The 16438-nt window shown below is 38.9% G+C and overlaps 1 protein-coding gene across 2 annotated transcripts in view; it reads right to left on the bottom strand.

The window, feature by feature from the left end:
- Positions 1-14108, bottom strand: part of IQUB (IQ motif and ubiquitin domain containing) — a 104794-nt gene extending 90686 nt beyond the window's left edge. Inside the window, exon 1 of one of the 2 annotated variants that reach the window (XM_026454369.1) lies at positions 13547-14108. The gene's annotated coding sequence lies outside the window, so the exon portion shown is untranslated. The remainder of the gene's footprint in view (positions 1-13546) is intronic. The other variant, XM_026454370.1, reaches the window with a different exon arrangement.
- Positions 14109-16438: the final 2330 nt, after the last annotated feature.

Below are 16438 nucleotides of genomic sequence, written 5' to 3' on the forward strand. Positions count from 1 at the left end.
AGAAATAAACAAAGCCTCCAAAAAATATAGGATTATGTGAAAAGACCAAATCTATGTCTGATTGGTGTGCCTGAATGTGAGGGGGAAAATGGAACCAAGTTGGAAAACACTCTGCAGGATATCATCCAGGAGAACTTTCCCAACCTAGTAAGGCAGGCCAACATTCAAATTCAGGAAATACAGAGAACGCCACAAAGATACTCCTCCAGAAAAGCAACTCCAAGATACATAATTGCCAGATTCACCAAATTTGAAATGAAGGAAAAAATGTTAAGGGCAGCCAGAGAGAAAGGTTGGGTTACACACAAAGAAAAGCCCACCAGACTAACAGCAGATCTCTCAGCAGAAGCTCTCCAAGCCAGAAGAGAGTGGAGGCCAATATTCAACATTCTTAAAGAAAAGAATTTTCAACCCAGAATTTCATATTCCAGCCAAACTAAGCTTCACAAGAGAAGGAGAAATTAAATCCTTTACAGAGAAGCAAATGCTTAGAGATTTTGTCACCACCAGGCCTGCCCTACAAGAGATCCTGAAGGAAGCACTAAAGTTGGAAAGGAACAACAGGGATCAGCCATTGCAAAAACATGCCAAAATGTAAAGTCTATCAATGCTAGGAAGAAACTGCATCAACTAGCGAGCAAAATAACCAGCTAATATCATAATGACAGGATCAAGTTCACACATAACAATATTAACCTTAAATGTAAATGGACTAAATGGTCCAACTAAAAGACACAGACTGGCAAACTGGATAAAGAGTCAAGACCCATCAGTTTGCTGTATTCAGGAGACCCATCTCACATGCAGAGACACATATAGGCTCAAAATAGAGGGATGGAGGAAGATCTACCAAGCAAATGGAAAACAAAAAAAAGCAAGGGTTGCGATACTAGTCTCTGATGAAAGAGACTTTAAACCATCAAAGATCAAATGAGACAAAGAAGGCCATTACATAATGGTAAGGGGATCAATTAATCAGGAAGAGTAACTATCCTAAATATATATGCACACAATACAGGAGCATCCAGATTCATAAAGCAAGTCCTTAGAGACTTACTAAGAGACTTAGACTCCCATACAATAATAATGGGAGACTTTAACACCCCACTGTTAATATTATACAGATCAACGAGACAGAAAGCTAACAAGGATATCCAGGACCTGAACTCAACTCTGCACCAAGTGGACCTAATAGACATCTACAGAACTCCCTACCCCAAAGCAACAGAATATACATTCTTCTCAGCACCACATCACACTTATTCCAAAATTGACCACATAGTTGCAAGTAAAGCATTTCTCAGCAGATGTAAAACAACAGAAATTATAACAAACTATCTCTCAGACCACAGTGCAGTCAAACTAGAACTCAGGACTAAGAAACTCAATCAAAACCACTCAACTACATGGAAACTGAATAACCTGCTCCTGAACGACTACTGGGTACATAATGAAATGAAGGCAGAAATAAAGATGTTCCTTGAAACCAATGAGAACAAAGATACAACATACCACAATCACTGGGACACATTTAAAGCAGTATGTAGAGGGAAATTTATAGCACTAAATGCCCACAAGAGAAAGCAGGAAAGATCTAAAATTGACACCCTAACATCACAATTACAAGAACTAGAAAAGCAAGAGAAAACACATTCAAAAGCTAGCAGAAGGTAAGAAATAACTAAGATCAGAGCAGAACTGAAGGAGATAGAGACACAAAAAACCCTCCAAAAAAATAAATGAATCCAGGAGCTGTTTTTTTGAAAATATCAATAAAATTGATAGACCACTAGCAAGACTAATAAAGAAGAAAAGAGAGAAGAATCAAATAGATGCAATAAAAAGTTATAAAGGGGATATCACCAACGACTCCACAGAAATACAAACTACCATCAGAGAATACTATAAACACCTCTACGCAAATCAACTAGAAAACCTAGAAGAAATGGATAATTTCCTGGACACTTATACTCTCCCAAGGCTAAACCAGGAAGAAGTTGAATCCCTGAATAGACCAATAGCAGACTCTGAAACTGAGGCAATAATTAATAGCCTACCAACCAAAAAAAGTCCAGGACCAGACGGATTCACAGCCAAATTCTATCAGAGGTACAAGGAGGAGTTGGTACCATTCCTTCTGAAACTATTCCAATCAATAGACAAAGAGGGAATCCTACCTAACTCATTCTACAAGGCCAACATCATCCTGACACCAAAGCCTGGCAGAGACACAACAAAAAAAAGAGAATTTTAGACCAATATCCCTGATGAACATCGATGCAAAAATCCTCAATAAAATACTGGCAAACCGATTCCAGCAGCATATCAAAAAGCTTATCCACCATGATCCAGTGGGCTTCATCCCTGGGATGCAAGGCTGGTTCAACATTCGCAAATCAATAAGCGTAATCCAGCATATAAACAGAACTAAAGACAAAAACCACATGATCATCTCAATAGATGCAGAAAAGGCCTTTGACAAAATTCAACAGCTCTTCCTGCTAAAATCTCTCAATAAATTCTGTATTGATGGAACATATCTCAAAAAAATAAGAGCTATTTATAACAAACCCACAGACAATATCATACTGAATGGGCCAAAACTGGAAAAATTCCCTTTGAAAACTGGCACAAGACAGGGATGCCCTCTCTCACCACTCCTATTCAACATAGTGGTGGAAGTTCTGGCTAGGGCAATCAGGCAAGAGAAAGAGATAAAGGGCATTCAGTTAGGAAAAGAAGAAGTCAAATTGTCCCTGTTTGCAGAAGACATGATTGCATATTTAGAAAACCCCATTGTCTCAGCCCAAAATCTTCTTAAGCTGATAAGCAACCTCAGCAAAGTCTCAGCATACAAAATCAATGTGCAAAAATCACAAGCATTCTTACACACCAGTAACAGACAAACAGAAAGCCAAATCATGAATGAACTCCCATTCACAATAGCTTCAAAGAGAATAAAATACCTAGGAATCCAACTTACAAGGGATGAAAAGGACCTCTTCAAGGAGAACTACAAACCACTGCTCAGTGAAAGAAAAGAGGACACAAACAAATGGAAGAACATACCATGCTCATGGATAGGAAGAATGAATATTGTGAAAACGGCCATACTGCCCAAGGTAATTTATAGATTCAATGCCATCCCCATTAAGCTACCAATGACTTTCTTCACAGAATTGGAAAAAACCGCTTTAAAGTTCATATGGAACCAAAAAAGACCCCGCATTGCCAAGACAATCCTAAGCCAAAAGAATAAAGCTGGAGGCATCACACTACCTGACTTCAAACTATACTACAAGGCTGAAGTAACCAAAACAGCATGGTACTGGTACCAAAACAGAGATATTGACCAATGGAACAGAACAGAGCAGTCAGAAATAATATCACACATCTACAGCCATCTGATCTTTGACAAACCTGACAAAAACAAGAAATGGGGAAAGGATTCCCTATTTAATAAATGGTGCTGGGAAAATTGGCTAGCCATAAGTAGAAAGCTGAAACTGGATCCTTTCCTTACTCCTTATACGAAAATTAATTCAAGATGGATTAGAGACTTAAATAACAGACCTAAAACCATAAAATCCCTAGAAGAAAACCTAGGTAATACCATTCACGACATAGGCATGGGCAAGGACTTCATGTCTAAAATACCAAAAGCAACAGCAACAAAAGTCAAAATTGACAAATGGGATCTAATTAAACTAAAGAGCTTCTGTACAGCAAAAGAAACTACCATCAGAGTGAACAGGCAACCTACAGAATGGGAGAAAATTTTTGCAATCTACTCATCTGACAAAGGGCTAATATCCAGAACCTATAAAGAACTCAATCAAATTTACAAGAAAAAAACAAACAACCCCATCAAAAAGTGGGCAAAGGATATGAACAGACACTTCTCAAAAGAAGACATTCATACAGCCAACAGACACATGAAAAAATGCTCATCATCACTCACCATCAGAGAAATGCAAATCAAAACCACAATGAGATACCATCTCACACCAGTTAGAATGGCAATCATTAAAAATTCAGGAAACAACAGGCGCTGGAGAGGATGTGGAGAAATAGGAACAGTTTTACACTGTTGGTGGGACTGTAAACCTACTTCAACCATTTTGGAAAACAGTGTGGTGATTCCTCAAGGATCTAGAACTAGAAATACCATTTGATCCAGCCATCCCATTACTGGGGATATACCCAAAGGATTATAAGTCATGCTGCTATAAAGACACATGCACATGTATGTTTATTGCGGCACTATTCACAACAGCAAAGACTTGGAATCAACCCAAATGTCCATCAGTGACAGACTGGATTAAGAAAATGTGGCACAGCTACACCATGGAATACTATGCAGCCATAAAAAAGGATGAGTTTGCGTCCTTTGTAGGGACATGGATGCAGCTGGAAACCATCATTCTCAGCAAACTATCGCAAGAACAGAAAACCAAACACCGCATGTTGTCACTCATAGGTGGGAATTGAACTATGAGATCACTTGGACACTGGAAGGGGATCATCACACACTGGATCCTATTGTGGGGAGCGGGGGCAGGAGCGATAGCATTAGGAGATACCTAATGTAAATGACGAGTTAATGGGTGCAGCACACCAACATGGCACATGTATACATATGTAACAAACCTGCACTTTCTGCACATGTACCCTAGAACTTGAAGTATAATAAAAAAATAATAATATCATAAAGTCATACACACATAGAAATACAAAACAGTCATATGGCATATCTGTTGTGGGGGTGAAAATTATTTTAAAAAAGGCATTTACCTTATCATAATTCATTAATCTGTATATGTGTTTTATATGGCTTTTTGATTTTGTGCTATACTTAATAAAGAAGCTAAATAAAAAAGAAGAAAGAGGAAGAGGAGGATGAAGTACTCTATATGTTGACAAAAGTCACACTCCAAGATATACCAAGTGAGAAAAAGAAAGAAGGTGAAATAAGAATATATATTTGTGTTTGTTTCTACCTAGACAAAGAAACAAAGAAACACTCAGAAAAGTATGAAACACTAGACAAAGAAACACTCAGAAAAGTATGAAAGAAACTAAGAAAACTAGTTATCTGATGAGGGGCAAGGTGACTAGGAAGTAGCCAGAACAAGGGTGGGCTCCAGAATTCTCAACGTATTACTTTTAATATTTTTATTTTTAAACAGTGTAAATGTATTACCTGTTTAAAATATTAGATAAGACATCATAGGTTTCGTAGAGCAGGGAAAACACAAGGTGGCTAGGAGAGTATGTGATCAAGTGTGCTAAAGCCTCTTTAGGAATAGGAACCAAGAATTGTGACAGGTCTGAGATTTTATCCTATCTACAACCTAACAATTTTGCCTGCCATAGTTTCATGAATGCTTTCAGAATACATAAGACTCCTGGGTCGGAGACAAAGGACTTTATTACTCATGGCACAGCAGATAGCATGAGCTTTATATTCACACAGGATCCCTGTGCCCCCAAATCCCAGAGGAACAATGTGGAATGCCCAATTAGATGCTATAGACACAGTGGGTTTGCATCACAGCTAAGAAACCCCAAGCTTAGAAACTCCAATCCTTTATAATGGACTGCAAGCAAATATGCCCAACCTCTGCCTTGGAGGAAGATACCATTGTTATTATACTAGACAGATAAATCTGACCTCTGCTTTAGAAAGAGACTCTATATCTTTTAAGACTGTTCACTATACAAATACCCTTGAAAAGAAAATTCAAAACAAAGCTGTCAGTGTCTCTTAAGCAGAAATTCTAGAGAACCATGGGGAACTGTCTTCCATGAGGAATAAGAAGCATCCATGGACCAACACCAAAAAAGCCTCTGAGAGTCAGCATCTAGTGATTATTCTCACAGCTGTCTAGTAAGAATGATCATCTCACAACAGCAATTATATTGTCTTTCCTACAGCCAGCAAGAACAATGCTTGCTCACCTATGCTCTGAAACTTGGTTAGGTTCCATCTGACACTACCCAGTGTGAATAAGGCCCCATTTAATAGACACAACATTTAAAAGTACTCCCAAGGTATAACACCTAAAGGGCAAGCCATGCCTATATCTATCTAATAAGGTGGAAAAGGATTAAACCAGCTTGAATGCCATAGGAAAGTTGATTCAATAGGACTAAGATAATACATTTCATAACTGTAACAGGAGTAAATTATATCTAACAGTACAATAAAACAATAATATAACATAACCAAGGAAGGTCTACTTTTAGAGTAATCCTTTATTTTTTTTCTTTTGCTCACCTATTATCCAGCCACTCAAAAAGCACTGTCAATACTGACCTGAAAATTTAGTCTCAGTCTACTTTTGTCTATCATCCTGTCATATTTTGAAAGTACTACTGCAACAGTCTCAGCTGGTTACCTTAATTTCATTCTTGAAACTCCCTCCCCCACCAACCCCTGCCAAAAAATTCCATTATTCTCACAGCAGCCAGAAAAATATTTTTTAAAGAAAATTATACCATGCCCCTCTCATACTTACTAAAACACCTCTAAAATAAAATGCTTTCCAGAATAAAATCCAAACTACTCACCATGGCCTTCAAGGTCCTAAATCTAGCCCCTGCCTCTCTGATCTCATCTTCTAACCAATCCCACCTTTTATCATATCTAGGGCTGATCTCCCTCTTGGGGCTTTTGCATTTTAAGTTTCCTCTGTGAAAAATGTGTTACTACAAACTTTTTTCTGAGATAGAGTCTGGCTCTGTCACCCAGGCTACAGTACAGTGGTGCTATCTCAGCTCACTGCAACCTTCGCCTCCCAGTTCAAGCAATTCTCCTGCCTCAGCCTCCCAAATAGCTGGGATTACAGGCACCCACCACCACGCTTGGCTAATTTTTGTATTTTTAGTACAGATACGGTTTCACTATGTTAAACATGCTGGTCTCATACTCCTGACTTCTCAAACTCCTGACCTCATGATCTGCCCACCTCAGCCTCCCAAAGTGCTGGGATTACAGGCATGAGCCACTGCACCTGGCCTGTTACTACAAATCTTTACGACTAATTCCTCATCTTCCATGTCTCAGTTTCCAGGGAGGCCTCCCTAATCATACCTCAACTACCCACTAAATTTTTTTTCATCAATATAATCACTGTACATTTCTCAAAAGAAGACATAAAAATAGCCAACAGGTATATGAAAAAATACTCAACATCAGTAATAATCAGAGAAATGCAAATCAAAACCACAATAAGACATCATCTCACCCCAGTTAAAATGACTATCGTCAAAAAGAAAATAACAGATGCTGGCAAGGATGCAAAGAAAGGGGAATGCTAGTACACTGTTAGTGGGAAATGTAAATTACTACAGCCATTGTAGAAAATACCAGGAAGGTTCCTCAAAAAACTAAAAATAGTTCTACCACATAATCCAGCAATTCCACTGCTGGGTATATATCCAAAAGAAAGGAAATCAGCATATTGAAGAGATGTCCGCATTCTCATGTTTACTGCAGTACTATCCACAATGGCCAATCAACCTAAGTGTCTACCACCGAATAAAGAAAGAAAATGTGGCATATATACACACAATAAACTACTATTAAGCCATAAAAAACAATGTAATTCTGTCATTTGCAACCACCTGGGTGAAAGTTGGGGACATTATGTTAAGTAAAATAAGCAAGGCACAGAAAGACAAATATCACATGTTCTCATTCATAAGTAGTAGCTTAAAAAGTTGATATCACAAAGGTAGAGAGCAGAATGATGGTTACCAGAAGCTGAGAAGGGCAGGGGGGAGTAGGGATGAAGTAAGGTTGGTTAAGGGGTTTAAAAATACATTTACATAGAAGGAGTAAGTTCTATGTGTGATAGCACTGTAGGGTGACTATAGTTAACAATATTTTATATTTCAAAACAGCTAGAAGAAAAGTTTTGGAATATTCCCAGAACAAAGAAATGATAAGGTAATGGCTATCCTAATTACCTTGATTATTACAAATTGTATGCATGTATCAAATATCATAGTTGCCCAATAAATATGTACAATAATTATGTATAAACAAAAAATTTTAAGTTTTGAAAAGCATTGGCCATGGCTGAATTCATTCATGCTTTCAACTAATTTTTACTGGGTACCTACTCATAACCAGTCCCCCTTTTAGCTGTGTGTAGAGACACTGACACTTCTATGTTTCTACACACAGCCATGGACAAGGCTTTTCAAAAATGTTTCAATTTTTGTTGATACATAATTATTGTACATATTTATTGGACACGTGTGATATTTGGTACATATCTTTATCTGACCCAGTATATATTTTACTAATTTAGTTGTTACTTGCCCATTTTCCTCACTAGAATATAAGTTTTTTTTACTGCAGGGATTTTGATCTGGTTGGTAGTTTGCAGGTTTTACTGCAGAGATTTTGATCTGCAGTAAAAAAAAAAAAAAAAAGCTGATATTCTAGTGAGGAAAATGGACAAGTAATAACTAAATTAGTAAAATATACATGGATCAGATAAAGATAAGAGGTAGCAAAATATTAAGCAAAGAAGGTGGCTAGGAAGTATGAGACTATCAGGAGAGTATGGCAGAGTAGAGGGGCAAGTTTTGCTAAATATATGTGGTGGGGAAGGAATGCCTCTCTGGTTAAAATGACATCTGAACAGGAAGCTGAACTGAGAAAATAAGCAAGGCATGAGGACAAATGAAGAAATGAGAAGCATCACATATCTGAGGAATAACTAGCTAATCAACTTATGTGGCTAGACAGCAGTGAGTTAAGAAAAGAGCAACAGAAAATAAATCCAGAGAGGAGGCTGTGGGGAGAGGGCATTCGATTGTGGAAGGTAGGGGAGTGGGAAGCTGGTAAGACATCAGGAGTCTACTGGAATCTATTGTAGTAACCTTGACATGAGGTGAAATGGACCTGGGTGACAGTAAAGGAGATGGTGAGAAGTGCTGACTGGATTCTGGATAGATGTATATCTCTTTTTTTTTTGAGACGGAGTCTCGCTCTGCCACCCGGGCTGGAATGCAGTGGCCGGATCTCAGCTCACGGCAAGCTCCGCCTCCCGAGTTCAGGCCATTCTCCTGCCTCAGCCTCCTGAGTAGCTGAGACTACAGGTGCCCGCCACCTCGCCCGGCTAGTTTTTTGTATTTTTTTAGTAGAGATGAGGTTTCACCGTGTTAGCCAGGATGGTCTCGATCTCCTGACCTTGTGATCCGCCCGTCTCAGCCTCCCAAAGTGCTGGGATTACAGGCGTTAAAATAGAGCTGAAAGGATTTAGCGATGAATTAGATGTGAACTACGAGATAAAGAGAGGAATCAAGGATACTGCTAACATTTTTAGCCCGAGTAACCAGAAGGATAAAGCTACATTTACAGAAACAAGGAAAACTTCAAATAAAGGAGACCTGAGTATGCATGGAAGTTAGATCAGTCTGATTTGGGCCATGTGAGTTTGGGATGCCCATTGGACACTGGGTTAGCAGTTTGAAGTTCTGAGAAGATGCTGGCCTGGAAATTGGAGAGTCAGAAGTCTATGGTATTTAAAGCCATGAGACATGTGAAATCAATGCAGTCAGAAACAGAAGCCACATACTATAAAGTTCCTTTGACAGGTACTGGATAAATTCATACCCCTCCACCTTCCTCCTCAATGTGTCTGTCTCCATTTCCTAGTTGCTATGGTTCCTAATGCTTATATTCATTTCACCCTAATTTTAGTACATTAGGTGTCCTAGGTTGTTCCCCTCGAAGCAATCTATCTCCTTATAAACGAGATGAGGGCTGGGCACAGTAACTCATACCTATAATCCCAGCACTTTGGGAGGCCGAGATGGCCAGATCCCTTGAGCCTAGAAATTCAATACCAGCCTAGGCAACATAGTGAGACCCTGTCTCTACAAAAAATACAAAACTTAACTGGGCATTGTATTGTGGCATGCACCTGTAATTCTAATTACTCGGGAGGCTGAGGTGGGAGGATCGCTTCAGCCAGGGAGGTGGAGATTGTAGTGAGCCAAGATGTTACCACTGCCCTCCAGCCAGAGACATGGAGTAAGACCCTGTCTAAATAAACACACACAAACACAAACACACACACACACACACACACACAGATCATAGTTCTGTTACCTGTAAATTATATGTATAGTAGTGCCTAAGGTTCATAGAAGGTCCTTAATTAATGATATGAATAAATGACCCAAATAATTACATGTTTTCAAGATGTTAGTTGTTGATAAAGAGGGTGATTAGCAACTGTGTTTATGATGGTTAGCAGTGATAAGCATTTACTCAACCTAAAAACAAGAAGTGTCAAGGTTTCTAAGTCATGACTTCATTGCCATGCAGTACAGTGATTCTCAGCTTTGATTTCCTAAAGTGGAATTTCAGGAGGGCTGACTGCGGAGCCAGCCCACCTGAGTTTGAATCCAGACTTAACAACTTCCTGTCAAAAGAAGCAATCGGCCCATGGGTCTTGAGTGTCCCTACATGTTCTTGTGGGGTGTGACAAAAACACAATGCCATGACCACTGTTTACCCAGACCATTTCTCAGGGTTGTGTTTGCACTGAGAAACTGCAAAGGTTGAGATAAACCCCTGAAACAAAGAGCAGGCTTTCTTTGGTTTACTATAAAAGCAGTAAATTCCCCATGTGCAGGCATCCATGTAGACTCACTTGTGTTTCCCCTGTTGGACTTGGGGGGCTTGGGAAATTGGCACAAACTTGAAGCACTGGCTACTTCTTTTGCTATGTGCCCTTTGACTCAGCATCCAAGAAACAGTGACTAACTTATTAGTTTGTATGTAGGGTAAAACACCAGACCCCTCACAGTTCCTGATACTTACTAGCTATATAACTTTGAGATACAGATGTGTCTTAACCTAAGTCTTGTTTTCCTCACTTGTGAAATGGGATATTAGTAGTTCCAACATCAAAGGTTCTTCCAAGAATTAAATAAAATTGTGTATATACAGTACTTAGCAAACAGTGCCTGGCACACAATAAGCACATAATAAATGTTGGCTAATTAGTAATGAACTATTTCTAAAATTTCCAAATGGCTAGCAATAATTATACATTAATAATGTCTCCTAGGTATTACATAATTACTCATTTTATAAAGTAGGAGAAAAAATACTTTAAAAATAAAGCATATTAGCAAGTACTTACACTAAATTATTTCTCACAGATGATATTATTAAGCCCATTTTACAGATAAAGAAATTAGCACAGAGAGGTTAAGTAATATTTTCAAGAACACAGAGCTAGTAAGCGGTATATCTGGGATCCAAATTCAGGCAGTCTGGATCCAGAACCCATGCCTTTAACCACTAAACTGTGCTGTATATCAGGGTAGGCATCCACGGGGGGTTGGGGAGAGAACAGAAAAGGGGTCCTGGTGATTAAGAAAAAGTGTAGAAATTGATCTCCCTGCAGATGAAAAAGCTAAGGCCCAGGAATGCCTCATGGTAGGTTAGTGGTGGTCAGATCCAGAATTTAACTAACGATTTTGCCATCAGTTACATTATCAGAGAATGTCTTTTATTCTTAAGAAACATGACTATTATTTAAAATAGAGTAGAAAATATTCAGCAGACTTTTTTTCACCCATCTAGAACAAGGAGCTAATTTTATTGGTTCCTAATACTCCCCATATGTATATATTAATATGCTCTACTTACATACATAAATATGTGTAAACTCTCACTGCAGCAAATATTAAACGTAAATAACAAAACACACATATTAAAGTGTGAAATGTAAAATGTGAAATTTCAACCCAGTTTGGAAAGCTACAGTTGGAAAAGACTTTTCAAAATTGTTTTTTCATTATTGTTATTGTTCATTTGGCTGTTTTTAAGAGAGTAATATGTGCTTACTAGAAAAAAAATCTAACAGAACAGAAGGGGATAAAATAAGAAGTAAAAGTATTCCAGACATGCTAATTTTATTTCTCATTGTTAGGCAGTTTATCTTTCCAGGAATTGTCTATAAAGCTACAATTATATAATATATATACATTTAAATTTGTTTATGATCATATCGATGTCTTTTATAAACTATATTTCTGTTTATTTTTAAACTTTAACACTGTTTTATGACTTATATTTATATGTGCTTAACATTTATTTTCACGTAAAATATGATACTGCCGCATTCTTTTCAACAACTTCACAGTAATTTCTTTGCAAGGCTAAGCCACGTTGCAGTCAACTGTTGCTCACTGATGCACATTTAAGCTGTCTCTAGTTTTTTACTATTAAAAATTGCGCTGCAGCAAACATCTTATACATCTATCTCTGTATATATGTGTAAGTATACTGAAAATGAGTTCCTAGAATTAGAAGGGACAAGTCAAAGGGCATACAGATCTTAATTTTGTTAAATTCCATCACTGTTTTCTTTTACAGCCCCGAGAAGTTCCCCTTGACTGTTTCCTTACATCCTTATATTGTTTTATGAGTCCTAATAATTAAATATCCCTTTGTTGTGTGTTGCACTTATATTTCCCATTGTATGTTTGATGTTGTTTGTTTTCTCTTACTATACGCAAGTTTTAGATTGTTAGGTAGTGACATTTATCAATCTTTTTGCTTATGAGAGTTTCCAAATTTCCTGATACGCTTCGAAACACCTTCTCACAATGAAACATAAATACATAAATTCATCCATAAATACATGAGACAGATCTGTAAATACTGATAGAAAACAACTGGACACACAGTCTTAAGTGTAAAAGCCAATCACAGAATAGTATGCACAAAGTTACAGGTGTACCTACCTATTTGCATATGTCTAAAGCACCTCTGGAAGGTGGCCTGGAGATGGGGAGAAATGGGTAAATGGTGGATTTTCACTCTTCTTTTTACTATTCGTACTATTTTTTATGTATTATCTATTCAAATGTAAATGTTTTAATCTTATTGTTTAAAAGAGCAACGTCTATCATGTTTGCATACAAAAAAGTCTCCCTTTTCACCTACATTTCATTCCCTATCATTTAAAGCTTAATACATTTAGAATGTCGTATAATTAGTAAGGCAGGGATCCAGTATTGCTCTCTACCAAATAGGTCTGTTGAATTTTTAAGTTTGTTAAGAGGGAAAGACCACGGGTGGAGAGGAAGGAGTGAGAGTGCCAGGTGAGGAAAGTCTAAAATCCCTCGACTTATATAATATGAGAATGGTTGCCACGGAAGGCTGAGTTTCTAGCGCCAGGTTTGGGTTATACACTCTTCTTCTATGCAATTACCGTGATAAGCACTCGGGATGTGAGGTGAGGTGTACCTCCTAGCTTGATGCTGCTGCTTCAAGTCCCAAACCAGAAGGGAGGAGCCAGAAAAAGAGCCGAGAAAGATGGAATGCTTCGCACGGTTTTTTAAGTAAAGGCGGAATATTCCCTACCGACCAGGCAGCCCCAGGAGCTCAGGCGGGAATCACTGCCCCGCACACAGAACTCAAGAGTCCAGCGCGGCTGTTACCGGCTCTAGGCTGGGTCTAAGCGTCGGGCCAGGAAGCCGCAGTCAAAACCTGTCCTCCTACCTGTGTACGAAACGCAACTATTCTCGTCGAAGTGCTTTCCCAGGCTCCTAAGAAGCAGCTTCAACACTCGCCGCATTCTCAGTTGCTGGTTGTATCCTAGCAACGGCCCTTGCACCACCTCTTCCTGCCAGGGCCCGACAGGCGGGAAGGGGAGGAGCCAGAGGCGGCCAGGGGGGCGGGCCCGGGAAGGAGGAGCGCGGCAGGAGTGGGGGAGGTGCCAAAGGCGGGGGGCGGGGTCGGAAAGGAGGAGCGCGGCAGGAGAGAAGGGGAGGGGCCAGAGGTGGGGAGGCGGGGTCGTGAAGGAGAAGTGCAGCAGGAGAGAACGGGAGGAGCTAGAGGCGGAGGGGCGGTGTCGGGAAGGTGGAGCGCGGCAGGAAAGACGGGAAGGAGCCAGAGGTGGGCTGGGGTCCGGGTCCGGAAGGATGATCGTGGTAGGGAAGAAGAGGAGGAGCCAGAGGAGAGGTTGCGGGGCTGCACGGGAGGTACGCGACACGGAAAAGGGGGAGGAGCCAGAGGCGAGGGGGCGGGGAGGAGGGAACCGACAGGGAGAAGGGGCGGGGCCAGAGGCGAAGGGGAGGGAAGGAGGGACACGGCAGGGAGAAGGGGAGGAGCCAAAGGCGGAGGCTGTTACCAAGTGGTTACCTAGATCCAAAAGTGAATCAGGACAGTAACCTCTCTGCAAGATCTTTTACACTTGTGAAAGGGCACAGCTCTCTGAGCCAAACACTAACAGCAATTTAATCTTACAGATATAAAAAATCAGAGTCAGAGAAATCATCAGTTTGAAGTCAGAGGCGGGAAACTGTCAGATGCCTACTTGGTTTTGTTAAATTAACAACTTGCCTCTCAGCTTCCTGGCAGCCAAAGAGAAATGGGAGACAGTAGCTATCAAATAATTCTCCTTATAAGAGAAGCATAACTTTTGTTAATCACTAAATTAGTTAATAAACTAAATTTTGTCTATCAATGAATTCTTTTTCTTCCCCCTTTTTTAAGTGTATACAGAGTCTTGCTCTGTCGCCCAGGCTGAAGTGCAATGGTTCGATCTCCGCTCACTGCAACCTCCGCCTCCCGGGCTCCCGCGATTCTCCTGCCTCAGTCTCCTGAGTAGCTGAGATTACAGGCTCCCGCCACCAAGCCCGGCTAATTTTGGTATTTTTAGCAGAGATGGGGTTTCACCATGTTGGCCTGGCTGATCGGGAACTCCTAGCCTCAAGCAATGTGAGCCACCGTGCCTGGCCTATCAATAAATAAGAAAACTTTTAAAGAAGCACAGGATGGTATTGGAGGTCAGGTCAAGTATGTTCTTCTTGGAAATTTAATAACAAACTATATATTACTATCTCGTAATAGCAGCTAACATTTATGAAGTATTAATTGTCATGAAGCATCGTACATAGATTTCTAATTTAATCCTTACAACGATTTTTTTAGGGAGAAACTGCTATTAGATCCGTTTTGTAAATGAGAAAACTAAAGCACACAAAGTTTAATGAAAGAACTTGGATTAAACCCAAGCAATCTAACTCCAGGTCCCAGATTTTTAATCACTATTACGGTACTGTTTAATTTGATTTGATATTTTAAAAGGATTAATAAAATTAGTACAGGTCCATTCCCTTATCCATACATGTTCATTGTCTTCATTTATTTCCTTATACTGTTCTGCTGAAATTGCACTCTCATCTCCCCAATAACTTTGTAATGTCCAATGCCATTTTTTAGTCATCTCATTTTAAAATATATATTTACTAGAATAGTGAAATATATATTCTCAGATAAAATTGGCTTTAATAATGATCAGTAAAAGGAAATGCATTTTAATCATTTCCACACATTCATGAAGTTAAGGGGAAAAATGGGCATAGAGGTAACTACTAGAATTAGGCTTTCTTGGATGGGTAGACCAGGTGTGGAAGTGCACAGGTAAGATTTTATAAACACTCATACACTCCCATCTCCAAAATCATAATTTATCTTACATTCTGCTAATAAAAATTCCATTGGCTTTAAACATTCACTTTTCTTGGTCTCCTCTTTAAAATTTATCATTCACTGTTCTCAATGTTAAAGACAGTATGCAAACAGTAGGTTTAGGAATAGAGTCAGGAGATGAGGGAAGAAAAGCTGGTAGGAGAGAACTTAAGGGTCTCGCAGTGTTAAATGTGACGATATCCACTATTCATATTGTTTTGTAATTTGCTGTGAGGATGACTTTATACAATTTAATCTTAAATAGGAACCTAACTTAATAGTTAGGCTTCCTTGGGTAGTCTGTGGAGCATGGAAAAGTTATTAGCATGTCAAAATCCTGTCCACGCACACAAACACACACATACACACAAATGTAGTTTGGTTACGTAATAAATGTATATTCAAACTGAATGAAAACCACCAATAGAAAAAAGCTTCTCAATTCCCAAAGTGAAAGAGTAATTTTACAATACCATTTTCCATTTTCCTTTTCATGATAAATCTATGCATTTTCTCAGGATTTATTCCACCAAATGACTTTGTATTTCTCATGTAACATCTACCTTTATTCATCTCAGCATTTATTTATGTAATAAACATTTCTTTTGATGTGCTTTTACTTTTACAAAGATGCCACCTAGTGGTATGATGAAATCAAGCATTTCAAAGTATTTCCCGTTGTTACTCAAGGTTAAAATGAATAATGAATATTTTAAATATTAAAATAATTTAGAAAACCAAGGACCTGAAAATTTTTGTTTTGGAAATTACGTAGATTAAATTTGGATCATAATATCACTTTCTGAACTTGTTAAGAGAATGGAAATATAGGTCCATAGTCCCTTTTCTGAAACCTTTTGGGACAGATACATTTGATATTCAGAATTTCTCAATTTTTGAAAGGAAATATGGGCATAT

This window comes from Piliocolobus tephrosceles, chromosome 8 (genome assembly GCF_002776525.5).
Source record: "Piliocolobus tephrosceles isolate RC106 chromosome 8, ASM277652v3, whole genome shotgun sequence".
NCBI classification, from domain to species: domain Eukaryota; kingdom Metazoa; phylum Chordata; class Mammalia; order Primates; family Cercopithecidae; genus Piliocolobus; species Piliocolobus tephrosceles.